The 15,626-nt window shown below is 41.1% G+C and overlaps 1 long non-coding RNA gene across 1 annotated transcript; it reads right to left on the bottom strand.

Annotated features, from left to right (window-relative positions):
* Positions 1–4,366: 4,366 nt before the first annotated feature.
* Positions 4,367–8,131, bottom strand: LOC138473794 (uncharacterized). The gene is made up of 3 exons (XR_011268919.1): positions 7,582–8,131; positions 7,305–7,507; positions 4,367–6,068 (listed from the first exon to the last, which is right to left on the bottom strand). It is a non-coding gene; the product is annotated as an uncharacterized lncRNA (long non-coding RNA).
* Positions 8,132–15,626: the final 7,495 nt, after the last annotated feature.

Genomic DNA, 15,626 nt, shown 5'->3' with positions numbered 1-15,626 from the left:
CCCCCTTTTCGCCTTTTCCTAAGGCCTTCTGCTTACTGTAGTTCAATAGCAGGGTAATCGCCTGGCGTTTCTTAAGTGAATACACATGTGGTGTTTGCTTCTGTTAGGCTGGCTTTCCCCTTTTCTTATATCAACAGTTCTTTGTTATTCAAAGTTCAATTAGCCGCTTGCTACATTCGTTCAACACAGTTAGGTTTCTTTATTGGCTCTCACCTTGACTCAATGGCTGTGATGAATTGCTTTGCTTTCTTGTCTGTAGAATCAAGGCTGGTACCACTGGACCATGTGTCTCTCCTCAGCTTGGCTATCAGCGGAGGATGCGCCTGGGTAGCGTTGACATCTGCTGCAACACACGCTGGCTTTTGTCTGTGGTCTTACAATTCCTTCTCTTGAGGGTTCACGGGTCTCTGTCGATAAGGACAAGGTCACTTCTCCCCTTTGTATCCTCTCGACTGATGTCGTCTTTCGCTTTCTCTTGAACTGCTCTGCTGAGTTAGCTCTCACATCGTGTGGTCTGCCTTGCTCACAGTGTGCTGTCCTGCTCCACCTTTTATCCCTGTGGGGAAGGCAAAGCGCCATCAGGTGTGTGCGATTCTGATTAATTGCTTGACTTTGCCTGACCCTGACTTTGCCTGACCCTTGTATTGGGACATGTCAGGTCAATGGCTCTGGTGTGAGCCCGTTGTCTGTCGTGTTGTGTGAAAATGTTTGTGTAGGAAAGGGGAGGGCAGTGTGTTGGAATACCTACATGTTAGGATGGGGAAAAGGTATTCACAGCAGGGGGATAACGCGTCTCACCTGTTGGTGTCCCACTCCCATTCCCCAAGGACCCCCATCCAGGTGATCCTCCTGCACTGGTCCACCCCCAGGAACTGGATCCAATAATGATGGCTGTGTCCTGGCCACCTGGATGACGGATCCCTGGGTACTTGACAGGGAGACACCTTCAGGTTTCTCACATACCCTTCCTCCATGCAATGTAGCCACATTTGTTTCCCATGGAAACCGGGAAAGAAAATCCACATTTCCCTGACCTTTTCCTTTTCAGTGTTCCACCGTGAAACAATAGGGTTGTAGGTGTAGAAACCATTGCATGATCCGAGGGTTGGAATCTTTACGTTTGCTAATCCAAGCTAGTGGTGAATGGTCGGTGACAAGTGTGAACTTTTGCCCCAATAGGTAGTACCTGAGATAGATAATAGCCCATTTGATGGCTAGGGCCTCTAGTTCTACCACAGAGTAGTTTTTTTCATGTGGGAATAATTTGCGACTGGTGTACAGTATGGGATGTTCTAATCCATTGGAAACTTGGGACGGGATGGCTCCTAACCCTGTAAGAGAGGCATCCATCTGTAACACAAACTCCTTTGAGAAGTCGACTACCTTCAGGATTGGATTCTGACACAGCATCTGTTTCAAGATGTTATAGCATATCTCGTCTTCGTCGTTCCAATGACGTTTCTGGGGTTCGGCATTTTTAGGTTTATCAGTCAGCCGAGCTGTTTTGTCAGAAAAGTTGGGGATAAACCTATGGTAATACCCTATTAATCTGAGGAAAGCTCTAAGGTCTCTTTTCTGGTCTTAGGGGTTGGTGTATCTAAGACAGCTTTTACCTTTTCATGTTGGGGTTGTACGTTCCCATTCCCTACGAAGAAGCCAAGATATTTTACTGCTGATTGGACAATCTGCATTTATCTGGACTAGCAATCAGGCCAGCGTTTCTGAGGACTTTCATGATGGTATAAAGGTGAAAAAGATGGTCCTCCAAGTCTTACTATAAATGATGATATCGTTGATATAGGCTCCGCAGAAATCAGAGTAGGGCTGTAGGATCCTATCCATGAGGCATTGGAAATTGGCTGGTGGACTGTGTAGGCCGAAGGGGAGGAATTTAAACTGGAATAGTCCTAAAGGCATTGAGAACACATTTTTTTCCTTATCTTGCCCATATAAAAGAACATGCCAGTAACCTTTGCTTAAATCTTGGGTGGATAAATAGGTAGCTGTTCCGAGTTTATCAACTGGGTCATCGATGCGTGGCATGGGATAGGCATTGAAGTCTGAGATGGTATTGACTTGATGGAAGTCTATGCAGAATCTCAAGGAATATCAGGTTGAGTGACTAACACGATAGAAGAGGACAATGGACTTGAGGAGGGTTCAATGATATTGGCTTTCAACATTTTGTTGACCTCCTCGATCACTATCTGTTTACGGGCTTCTGGTAATCGATATGGAGGTGTTCTGATATAATGGTATGTAACTTTTACTCTTCCTGGTTTCTCTGAGAATACATCAGGAAATTAGATCACTACATCTTTTAGATCTTCTTGCTGTTAGACTGACAACTCAGAAGGAATTAAGTCAAAGTTGTCTTTGTCCTCAGGAACCAGACAAGCTATTACTTTGGCATGGGTGGATGACGGGTTCTCCTTCCATTCTTTCAAGAGGTTTAATGTGGTATAAGTGGACTTTCAGTTTTCTGTCTGGTTGGGCTATTTTATACATACAGGTTCCTGTCCGTTATATTATCTCATAAAGTTGTGCCACTTGGAGACAAGTTTGTTTTCTGAGGTGGGTAAGAGGACCAGTACTTTCTGTCCTATGGAGAATGATCTTAAATCTACTTCTTTTTAATCATAAGCAGCCTTTTGTTGAATCTGAGCCTTCCCCATATGAGTACAAACCAAGTCTCGTACCATGCCCATGGGACCATTCGATCCCATTCCTTCCCGCCCTTGTCTACTAATTTCTGTAAATTAGTTTTAAGGCCTTATTGAATCTTTCAACCAGGCCATTGGTTTGTAGACGGTACACAGAGGTTTGCAAGGTAGTGATGTGGAGTAGCTCTTTGACTTCAGCCATAAGCTTATTCATAACATTTTAACCTTGGTCTGTTAGTATTTCTTTGGGAAAGCCAACACTGGCGAAATACAGTAGAAGATGCTTAAGGATCTGCTTGATGGTGTTATTTTGCATTGGGAATGCCTCGGGATATCGGGTTGCATAGTCTACGATCACTAGGACATATTTATTGCCAAATTTAGATGTCTCTAGAGGACCTATTATGTCCATGCCAATTCTAGAAAAGGGGACTTCTATGATCGGTAACAAGTTCAGAGGGGTAGGTAATGGGATGTGCGTGCTGGTCTTTTGGCATATTTTGCATGTCTGGATGACAGTTTTTATATCGGTATGGATCACCTGCCAATGCAATTTCCCACTAATGTGCGTCTGTTTTTTAAATTGTCCTAAATACCCTGCAGTAAGATGGGAATGCGCGATCTCTAGCACAACCTTTCGATGACTCTTGGGTATTACTAATTAGGTTTTTACCAAACCTTCGGTGGAGGTTTCTCACCTGTAAAGTAACCCTTGTTTTACAAAGAAAAAGGGGCTGCCCTTTTCTTTGCCTTCCTCTTCCAGAATTGCTTGTAAAAAAGCTTCAGCAAGGGCTGGATCATTTAGCTGGGCAAAGGCCAGGTTGGGATAAATGGTAGGTTTGTCTCCCTTCCTTTCTTCGAGGTCAAGGGATTTATCAGCTTCCCCAAAGCCTAAGTTACCTCTCTCTGCTTTATCTGGTTCACTTTCTTTAAATTGAGGGAATGGAGCTCTTTCCAAAATTCCCTGAGCAATCTGATCTCCTGGACGTACCTGAAAAGGGACTTCTCCATGATGCTGTAAGAGAACCTTCATGTTTCCCCTGAAGTCGGGATGAATAACGCCTGCTAAGACATCTATCCCAAACTTCCATGCTAAGCTAGATTTTGAGGCTAGTCGGATGTAGAACCCCAGAGGGTGTATCAAAACGAAATCCGTAGGAATCATTCCTTTTTTCCCAGGCTTTTCCCAGGGGAATAATAGCTTCGCTACTGCTACAGATATCAAACCCTATTGATTCCTTGGTGGCGATGGAGGGGTTAGAGGCTCTCTGAGTTAGGTTTTTGAAATTGTAGGGTACTCCAATTTGTTTCAATTGAGTCACATGCCATTCTGACACTATATGTAAGGAACTTATGTTGGTAACAGTAAAGACAGACACAAGTGATCACAGTTCAAGGGTGTTTATTACACTGTAAATGCAGGGTGGAAAAACACCTAACCTAAACCTAAATCTAAGATGGGAGCAAGCGTCGACCATCAAATTGATTGAGTGATTGATTGTGTATTTATTATGCGCTTATACACAAGTGTTTCAAAGCACAACCATGCATGGGAGGGGAAGACATAGGGAAAGAGGGGACAAACGGTTTTACTAGGCATGGTACATTCAGCTTATGCAGGTGAACATAAAAGGAAGTGCATGCGGGAGGACAATAGGAACAAGTTCGCCCAGTTCCGTCAGAACATAGGGTAAGTGCAGGGAGATACCACTCTTATGGGTCGTAATCGAAGTGCAGTAGTGCCGTGGCAAGTGCAAGGCCTGGGAGCAGGTGCAGGAAACTGACGAGGAAAGCTTGGGACTTGTGAGGCTCTGAAGGTGCACCATGCAGCCAGTTAGCGAAACTGAGCAGAATTGGAGGAGAGAGCAGAAAGAAGTGGTTAGCAGGGTAGGGGGAGAGAGAAGGAGGAGGCAAGAGGAAAGTCCAGCTGAAGACAGATAAAGGCAGGCATGCTGTTCCAGAGGGAGACACCTGCAGAGGATAAAGATCTCCCCCCACAAGCCTCTGCTTGGAAAAGCGGCTCACCCGCAGAGAGTTGGAGGAAGACGAGGGGAGGGCTCAGGAAGGCGAGTATTTAGGAAGAGAGTGTTGTAGATAGAGTGGCCCCAGAAAGCCTCGTGAACAATGCAAAGGGTCTTGAACTTAATTCTTGCAGCTACGGGGAGCCAGTGAAGGGATTTCAGGGGCAGAGAGATGCGATCCCTGGGCTTGAGGCCAAGGATAAGTCTTGCAGTTATGTTGGATGAGTTGAAGAGGACGGAGGGTAGAAGAGGGCAGGTTGAGAAAGAGGCTGTTGCAGTAGTCCAGCCTCGAGAGGACCAGGGCTCTGGAGACGGTGAGCCTCTGGGGGAAGGTGAGAAAAGGTAGAATACCTCTGAGAAGGTGCAGTTGGTAGTGGGACTTTTTACAGATGTCCATGATGTGAGACGAGAAGGAGAGAGTGGAGACGAAGATGACCCCCACGTTTTTGGCTTCGTTGGAGGACAGCTAGGGAGAAAGAGGGAAGGTGGGAGCAGGGGTAAACAAGGAACAATGTTTTGATGAGCCGGATCTAAAGAAGAGCACACTGCACTTTTATGTCACCCATAACAATGACATTGCACACTTTCTTGTACGCTGTTTTCACTTAAATATTGCAGTCTTATCCAGCCTTAGTAAGACAACATATGGATATTGTTACATTTTTCAAAAATCCTAAAAACAGCCCTATCACTTTCAGGATTATTATTGTGATCATTTTGCAGTTCCTGATATAAAAAGTATGATTATAAAGAGTAACAAATAATGATATGTTGAATTAAAAGAATGGGAATTTTTCAAAACATAAGAGAATCACTTCCAGCTGGGAAATCAATACATTTCTTTGGAATACTAATTGTAACCTCATTTTGCACAATGATTTGTCTTTTCTTCCTCATTATTATGTCATTTCGACAGATAATGATTAAAAATGCAGATACAGTGGTTGACAATGAAACATCTCTTCTTATCCCTAACAAAAGCATGGTGAGGGGACCGTGTACAAGCTGTGGTGGGCGTGCAGCGGGACCAACGATGCTGAGACCTGAGGAAATGGGAGAAATGAAACCTCAACCTACTCTGAGGACGCCAACACTGTGGGACACCGACAGGGAGTCCGCCCATGAAACCAGGAGAGAGGAGAGAGAGAGTCAAGGAAATCAAAGTATATCGATGTCAAGCCCCAAAAAGCCACCCGCGCTGAGAGAACATACTGAGGAGGTACTGAGAAGGGGGAGGTAACTAGGACTACACACTTTCATTGGAAGGAACAGCAAGGTTGATTGTGAACCATTGAGAGAGCATGAATATATATATATTGGGAAACATTTAGAAACTTACCAAGTATACTTGCTGGTGAACATTTGAATTCTTTAAGAAGAAACTCTGAAAAGCAAACAAAGTTAAGTTGCAGTATCAACGCAAAAAACCTGAGAAGGAGAGAGGGGAACCCAATAGAATGGCCCCAAGAGTAGTGGTGCCACACCAATATTAAAGGTATTGAAAAATCCAACCAGAGGATACTTGACTGTAAAGAATCTGAAGGATTAAAAGTAAGAGGATGTACTGTCAGAGAATATATTCAGAAAACAAGTAAAGAGGATATCAGGAACATTGACAGGTTTCACACCATCTGGAGTACCAGACCTATGAATATATACCAGGAGTTAAAATATCTCATGAAAAAGACACTGTGAATCAGGAAGAATTGTCTTGATTGACTTGGCTCCTGCAGACTTGTTGCATTTGTATAAACCCTGAAGGAAAGCTCTGAGACATTTGGCTAAAGGTAAGGTGCCAGAAGATGAATATTCTGGCAATTGTTTAGTTATTAATTCAAGTGGTAGGGTCAGATAGAAGTAGGTTTTTGGTTAGAGGAGATTTTTATTTGGACTTTTGATGGCAGGCGAGCACCCCTGGTTAATTTGGTTAAGTAGGGAACAACCCCATAGCAATTGGGCGAGTTACGCATTTTTCTTATTATTTAAAATAAATCATTAAAAATGCCCAACGTGGCTCCGATTCTTTCTTCTGAACCGCCACACTGTCCAGGTCAACTAGTTCTATTCAAATATATCTATATGACATGTGCATAAAGGCACATTACAAGCCATGTGACATTTAAAACTAAATGGGTCCTGCATAATGGACAATGTTCAAATGATTTCTGCAGCATCCTATTTACTACCTATTGTTCCACAGAGGTAGCTCCTGGTTATTGTGTGATACCTGATAGCCAAGAGTAGCTTCTGGCTCCTGCTCATCAAATCCTAATTTCAATCCCTGAAATTTAGGGAAATGGTCAGATAGTTGGCAAAATATAGTTTATTTACCTAGAGCTTCTGCCTACATTTCAAGTTACTTGTTTTAAATACACACTTTCCCTTGGTTCTAATGTGCATTATGTCGAAGTAATATTAGCTTTTAGAGATAAATCAGGAAACTATCTCAACTTTGATTTGGACTGCATTAACCCATTTCTCTTGTCATTTAAAAACCTCTTCATCACCATGTTTTCTTTCCCCTCACTACTTTGCCCATGTGTTAGTCTTCTTTGTTCCAATTGTGTGATAGGCTATGCAACCAACACTGCATCAATAATCATAACAAACTGCCACCAACCTGTAGCAGGCACAGCAGTCCAGAAGATAGGAGAATCCACCTAGTCACTCTGATCTCCCCCCCTGACCTAGGCAGGGAAGAGCAGAGTTTCCAGGGAAACCCTTGAGGGGAAGAAAACCTTGTTCCAGATGAGAGGTTTTGCAATGTGCTGGACTTGATATCAACTTTCCACTGTAGTACTGCGACACGATCTAAGGGCAACCCTGTAATGTAAATGGATATGTCAGAGATGGTTCATGCGTCCCCTGTTCCCCCAATATAAAAGAATCGGATTTACCCTCTGAATGGCAGTTTAGGAAAGAAGTTGATGTAGGCTGCAAATAGGTTTCACCAAGGCCGGAAGGTCCGTACTTGTAGAGAAGGCTGGGGTACAGAAATGTTAGATGGTGCATACGCAATTTCCACAGTGAGGCAGGATAGAGGCAACAGAATAGAGTTCTCTCCTACCGTGGGCAGAGGCACGCTACGGTTAACAAGAGAGAGGGAGGCGGCGAGTCTTGGAGCATGTTCGTCGCAGCTGATACCTGCAGTGGTCTGCAGTATGAGTATGTCCGAGTCAGGGGAAAAAACAGAAGTAATGAGAGCGAACTTGATTCGATCGCACGAGTGCTATGGAGCAGGAAGGAAACGTACCGCAAATGCAAGTAGCGTAGCTAAGATACTGAGGAAGAATAGAGGGGAAAGGAAAGCGTTAGTTTGAATGTGGATGCCAGGACGTATAAACTAGATAGAATGAATTAAAACGTACAAAACAAAGCTACGAAAAGAGTAGCAACGCGAAGCTGCTCCGTAGCTCTCGCTTGATGAACACAATGCATGATGGTGGGCGGAGTCCGACTACCCCGAGCCCTGGGCAACGTCTGCAATGTTGCAATCAGAAGGAGCAACCATCTTGAGAGGAGTCCACTGTACTGTTGCCAGGCGCTGCCAACGGTGCCACACAGAGCATCAGCGAGTTCGGAAATGAGGAGACATCACAAATTGTGCCTTACTTCTAGCTTCTTTTTCCTCCTCCTCATACTACATTAGCTGCACCGCATTGTTCCTCTTTACAATTTCCACTAGGTACTCCTTATAGTCTCTCATTAACTCTGTGTTTTTTTTTATTTCTCTACACATTGCTCCATTGTTTCCCAGCTTAATTCTTATTGTGCTGACCATATAGTACTTCATTCTTTTTTTCTTTTGCACTGGCTTTACTTTACTTATGTAATTAGCTTTAACCCCATGTTTCCTACTTCTCCTTGTTTCTCATGATGATTAGAACTGTTTGAGATTTAACTTGGGAGCATTTTTCATCTTTTTAGATAGCTTTACGAATAAAGGATATTTGCATGTTTAAAGAATACATGGAAATGAATCTGGTTTTCTTAACAGCTTTTAAGCTGTTAAAGCTTTTAACAGAAATTAATCATTTTACCATTTAAATGATTAAGAATGTTGCATAACATTTATATTTTGTTCATTAAGTTTCTTAAAACCTTCTGTTTAATTATGTTTTTCTAAAGTTAGAGAATATTTGAAGATGCCTTCAAAGGATCTGAAGAGGTACCTCAAGAGACAACACTATTACCTGCAGCAAAGTAAAATTTAAATTAATGTATCATTAGAAAACCTCATTATGTCTTTGAAAACAATTGCTAATATGCATACTGTTGTAAAAAATATATATGAATATGCATCTGAAAGTGCAGAACCTTTGAAAAAACTCATCTAAATTAAGAATTCATCAGATATTGTGGCTAAATTAAAGCAGTCAAGCAACTTAACAAATTGAAACAAATACAATTATGATGCAGTTTTGGAGCAAGAAACTGAGTAAAGTAAGTCAGCAGAACAATGTTTTACAATTTAATAAAATTAATTAATTTCATTATTTTATTTAGTAAAATAAAAGAAAATATTCCTTCAACATTTCAGACAAAAGCAGAAATAAGAATCTCTTATTAATAAAGCTTTGCATGTAAAAAGAAAGCGGTTTAATTTGAACTGCTTGAGGCAGTTGAGAAAGTTAACAAATGAACTAATTCAGAATTGTATGTCTTTCAGAAAAATGTTTTCCTTAAAATTCCTCACATAATCTTTGTTGGGGACTGGCTTCATACTTCTTACTCCAAACAGTTTTTTTTGCACAGAAAGTTATCAGAAAGCAGATGCCAATTTTGCTATTAATGAATCAGGTAGCGGCTTTGAAATTAAGAATGGTATAAAAAGTGAACATGTGACAATAAAGCAGTGTGCTACAAATAAAGGAAGAGAGTTAGATATCATTTCTCCTGAATTGAAAGAACCTCTCCTACAATGGCAGTGTTCATCTGTGTACAACATTTACCAAAAATCGTGAAGGTTTTTCTCACTTCTTTTCACAGAAAATATAATGTGGAAAAACAGATTAAAGTGCTACAGAATATCGATCAGTGCAACATGTGCAGGTTTACAGGTCTACAATATCATTCCTTGGCTTATCTAGGAAAAGGAAAAAGAAGCACTGTTGTGAGGGGTTACCAGTCATTTGGTCGAAAACCAAATGATCGAATGCCATTTCGTCGAATGCCAAATGGTCGAAAAAATGGTCGAATTTTTTTTTTTATGGGGGGGGGGGGTTCCCCCCAAAACCCCTTTTTCTTTCTTTTTTTTTTTTTACCAACAAGACGAAACAAATATATAAATAAATAAATAAAAAAATTCAACCTTTTTTTTCCGACCAATTGGTATTCAACCAAATGGTCATTCGATCTTTTATTTTCGACCAAATGACTGGACACCGTTGTGAGGTGTTGAGTGGCAGTGACTTTAGTTAATTTCCCTTCCCTCTTAAGTGTCCACAGTCTCTTAATTTTGACTGTAGTGACTTGTTATAGTTTGTGAGTATATTTGCCTGCTCTGCTTTAGCAGTTTATTAGTCACTAAATACTAATGCCTGAAGTTGTTTTGCCTGTGATTTAAAAGGTTGTCTCGATTCCTGTGAACTGTAGCTGTCTCTGCCTTAACACCCAGTTCATCTAATTATCAAATGCAAACTATATAAAATCAGATCTGCTCTATGAGAAAAGTAAAAGGTGTGAAGTGATATGAAAAGGGTGAGCTATTGATGCACTTGAGGTAGGTGAGCTTAGTGGAAGAGGAGCAGTGTGACCAGTGCCTTTGGCTTTACAATTGTTACACACTGTTTGCACTTCCTTATACAGGTAAGACCATTTTGGAAAGTGCTTTCAGCTTTAGCTGAGCGTTTGAATTTTGAATTCTGATTTGCATGGCTTCAAGCTCGTGTGGACCTGAGAGAGGCTAAAATCTGTGTAGTAAAACTAATAAGTCAATTCCTCAATCACATATGATGGCTATATCACATTCTGCCCACGTGAGTGGGAAGCGGAAGTTCCTCAGGCAACTCTTTCAATAGTTGAAACACAAACTGTTCCTTTAACACGGAGCATCCAATCTAAGTGTATAATAGCGCATTTCAAGTAGCAAAACAAATTGTTCAATTCAAATCGTTTTAAGGATACAACTGTGAGAAACCCTAGGGTGTCTCACCATCTAGTCCCCAGGGATTTCTTGCCCAGGTGGCCAGGGCATGGCCATCAACTTTGGAACCAGTCCCTGAGGGTGGACCAGTGCAGGAGGATCACCTTGGTGAGGGGTCCTCAGGGAATGGGGGTGGAACACCCAATGGTGAGAAGCGGTATTCCCGCCTTTTCAACACCCTACCCCATCCTATTTTTTAGTATATTCCGACTTCCCCTTTTTTACACAAACATTGGGATGAGGAAGAGAGGGACTGAGAGGATGAAGAGCACTGAAAAACCACACACTAAGACACAGAGGACAGACTATCCCATTTTCACAACATGATGTCCTGTTAACGAGGACAGGCAAGGTTAAGCAGGCCCAAACCTGACCACACACCTGCAACACATTAACCTTTCACAGGTGTTTAAAAGGAGCCTGCAGGGGGTGGGGGAAGACAGTTTCCCTGGGAAGTGAGGAGGGAGGCTGCAAGGCTGAGTCCAGCAGAGGATCCCTACCCAAATCCCAAGCACCTAAGGGGCAAGCCTTGATACGAGAAGGATCAGCTCAGCAAGGGCTAACGTGGACCAGACAATAAAGCACGGAAGGCCAAGGCTGTTCAGCTGAAAACAAAAGCACAAGAAAGCCAGACAGGAGAACCGTGGTTAAGAGAGGCTGGAAGAATTTGTGATGTGGAGACAAGGAGCTGGAGAAAGCAACCCTTGTTGTTTCAGGAAATGGGCCATTCTACTCTTGTGTAAACAAGAGTGTTGGAGAGGAGCGGAGAGGCGGATGAAGAAGGCCTTGCCCAGAAACCATCTGGAAGAAGTGAAAAGCCTGAACGCTACCGGTGAGTGAGTGAATTAAACAAGAGTCTGATTGGCGAAAGGCACAAAAGATAAAGAGGCAAAAGCAAGGCTTTATGGGACTTTTGTTCCAGTTGGGAAAAGAATGATACAGAGTTGACTGAGTGGTCCGGCATAAGTGAAAGAGCCCCATTGAATGTCTCTGTTCAAGGTATACTGTAGTAATGGATTTGAATTGTGTTTTGTTTGACGGCAAGATATGCCGAAAGGAAAAGTTAATAAGCAATCAAAGTGGTCCTGCAGTGGTCTGTAAAGAGAACCACGCACATTAAAAAGTCTTCAACATTCGAAAGTGGTCCGAGCCCAACAGAGGGAGAGCCCAAGTGTAAAAAGCTTGGGGAAGGGAGCCCCTTGCAAGTGTTTTGTTGAACTTTGTGCTGAAGAGGTCTGAGCCTGACAGAGGGGTCCTGCGTGAATTTACGACTGTTTTGTTTATCGGTTAATGGTCGGGACTACTTTCATTTTAGTTATAGGGCAAAGTAGGAATTTTCCAGCCCCAACAATTTCAATAAAGGTTTTACAAATTGTATCCATTGTGTCATTGTCATACTTGTGATACCATGCCTTCCCTACAGAACCCATAAACATTTCCCATTAGTCTCACCTGGCTTCTATTCTCAGTCAGTATCAAGCTCATTCCAATTGTGTTGCGTGAGTTATTACATACTTGATAGACTTTGGAAAAAGAAATACAGGAAAAAGTGACAGGCAGCAATAAATGTAATAAACTACAAGCGAGTAGTCATGGTATTGATGCAGGGCTTGATGCAATTTTCCTTAATATTTGCTTTTCAAATCGGAATTTAGTACAACAAAAGACTACAAGGGGGAAAAAGAGACAATGAAGGAAATGCAGGATCACAAAGTTAGAAGTAGATTGCTTAAGGAACGCATAATAAGCAATGCTTCTAACACCGCACAGATTACAAATAGAAATCATTTTTTAATTAACATAAGATGGTGTTGATGATAATAAAAGGAGGCAAAGGAAAATGGGAAGAAGATTTAAAGGTAACAGCAGTTGAAAAACAACTTGAGAATCAGGCATCCAATACTAATTAAATACAAGAACTGGGGCAAAACAAAAAAAGCCCAACAGGGAATAAATTGGTTCTATGTGATATGCTCAAAGTTATTTGGTCGAGTGAGATTTCATCACTTTTTTTTTGTTATGAACATTATATCACAAATGTATGAGGGGGAGACCCCCCTGCCCTCCATACCATTTTTAGCACCTAAAACCCAACCCCACATACATTTGTGACAGGATTTGTCCAAAAAAGCTTTGACAAATTCTCCTTCAACCAAATATACAAAACCTCCCATTCTCAGATAAATCAGTACAAATAATATAAACTGTGGCTGATGAGAATGAGGAATTACTGCAAAGGTATCCCAATCCAGAGAGTGTTTTGGAGAAGAGAAATGAGAAAGAATTTTGGGAAACAGACATGAGTAATGATTTGGGACAATTGCTTGTAGAACAGGCTACATCCACAGAGAATAAAACCAAAGTTTTTAAACCATCTGTTAACTTTAGCAGCACAAGTTCCTTGTAAGAAGAAGAGTATTACAAATGGATTGTTGGAGGACAATGATTAGGGGCAAATTGTAGGGATTCATTTAAATATCCATTAAACCAATCTCGTAAAATGCAAATTTCTGCAAGTGACAATAATATCACACAGTGATATAAAACAAGTAGAAATTATAGATCTCACATACTCTTTATAAAGCTCCGCCCCATTTTTGATCTTCTGCCATATTTAAATTGATCATGGCTAAAATTGATGCTATTAGAGCATCAGGGTATGTTGTGAAAATCTTAACTGATTTTGTACATTAGAAGGAATGCTCATCGAATATGAGTGAATGTTGCCTAAAGGGAGTTGGATATTCATCAGAAGCACAAGCTGCTTTGGCAAGGGAAAATGTATGGTCAGACTGCATAAATTGCAGAACCCTAATCCAATTTAAGTGGTTTAGGACTGGTCTTGGTTACCCTCAATTTTAAAACCTATAGTAAAGAATAATGAATAAGAATAATCATGAGTTTTTTATACGCGTGATAAATTTGTCTGCAAGAAGTCTGCCTGACTGATCCACCAGTATTCAATGGGTTCAAAACCTTTTTTTAAGTGCAAAATGGTGAAAGTTGTCATCCGAAAGGAAGTCTACTCATGTTGATTAAACCACATATACCAGTTGAGAATGCGTGAGATTGAAAGTGAGAGTGCGGATTTGTTTGGTCTTTGTTTGACATGGGAGCTGACAAATTATGATAAGAAAGGGTTATTGATCAATTTATATAGCCGTTCTGGGGCAATGCAAACAGAACACCATACAATCTATATTTAGGGATATTAAAGTATTGGTTTAAATGCAATACCACCAAATTCATATTCTTAATGGGTGAGTTTAATGGTGTATGCCCTGGGTTTATTGACTTATTTGAAGAAGAGAATAACTGGGATAATGCCTGGATTTTACCGATGTCCTCTCAGAAAATCACTATTGATTGCATTCACATAATTGGTTTTTGTTTGGGGCCTAAAAATGATAAATGGTAGAGTTGAAAATGACACAATAGGCACTTTTACATGGCATAGAGGTTGTTCATGTTCTACAATTGATTACATATTTGTCTCTGTAACAGTATTAGATGTGAGTTGGAACCTTTTGATTAAAGAAACAAATTGACTTGACCATGCAATTCTGAGTGCAAGCTTTGACTTGCAAATGATATATATATATATATATATATATATATATATATATATATATATATATATATATATATATATATATATATAGCAGAAAGGGAGGGAAAAAAAAGGGAGGAAAAAAACGAATCGCACTCCCGCAGGCACCAAAAAAAAACCAATGCCAGGTTCAGTAAGAAGTCAGAAGAAACACTGCAGACATAGTGTAACAATTACTAATGTCTTTTAATGTTAATACAAAAATAACAAAACCAAATGCATTGTGCAAAACCAAATGCACAGCACAAAACATAGCAGCACATAGAAGACAGAACAGCAGGACGCCTAAGTTAAACCTAAGTAGTATATATATATATATATATATATATATATATATATATATATATATATATATATATATATATATATATATATATATATATATATGCCTACAGCTCAAACCGCTGGATGGATTTTCACCAAATTTGCGGCAGGAGAAGTGTCTTGGTCCCGAAAGCGTGCTTTTGTAAATTTGGTGGAAATCCGTCCAGTATTTTTTTTTTAAATGACCAAAAAGTAGGGGTCTAAAAAATATTAGTGGCTTCTATGTCTGCTACGCGGACATATTTCCCTGTTTGCTCCGCGGACAGGACACCGATTGGTTAAGCAGCTTGCGTCATGTCCGCGGACATGCAACGTGTTTACTGATTGGCTGGGGTGAGGCGTGAGTTGCGTGACATTGTTTTGATGTGCCCGCCATCTTGGATCCGCGGACAGCGCGGCAGCGAACAGAGGAAAAATGCAATTTTGGGGTGTGTGTTGGTGTGTAGGAGTGCTTGGGAAGGGTGGGGGAGTAAGAGATGGGTCAAATGCTGTATTTGTTTAGGTGGCAGGTGCCCCTGATGTGTTTGCGATGTCCGCGGTCACCACTGCTGTCCGTGGACATACCAAATGCTGGGCGCACTACTAGCTATTTTACTTTAGTATGATGTTGGTTTTGGGTTGTTAGTAGAGCATTGATTGTAATTCATATCCCCTATAAGCAGCCCACATACCACAGTCAAAATGTTTGGTAGCATGGGTGTGTTATGCTGCAGTGGTTGTGGCCAGGGCCTATAGTCTTGGGTGCATGGCTTGGGTGAATGGCTGAAGGCCCTGGCCACAACCACCGCAGCATAACACACCCATGGAATCAAACACCCATCAAATATTCACAACACCAAAGTTTGTGTACTGTTTCATTTGTA

Source organism: Ambystoma mexicanum, chromosome 8, assembly GCF_040938575.1.
Source record: "Ambystoma mexicanum isolate Mex_15411 chromosome 8, UKY_AmexF1_1, whole genome shotgun sequence".
Classification (NCBI taxonomy): domain Eukaryota; kingdom Metazoa; phylum Chordata; class Amphibia; order Caudata; family Ambystomatidae; genus Ambystoma; species Ambystoma mexicanum.
This window is presented reverse-complemented; position numbering and strand designations above follow the sequence as displayed.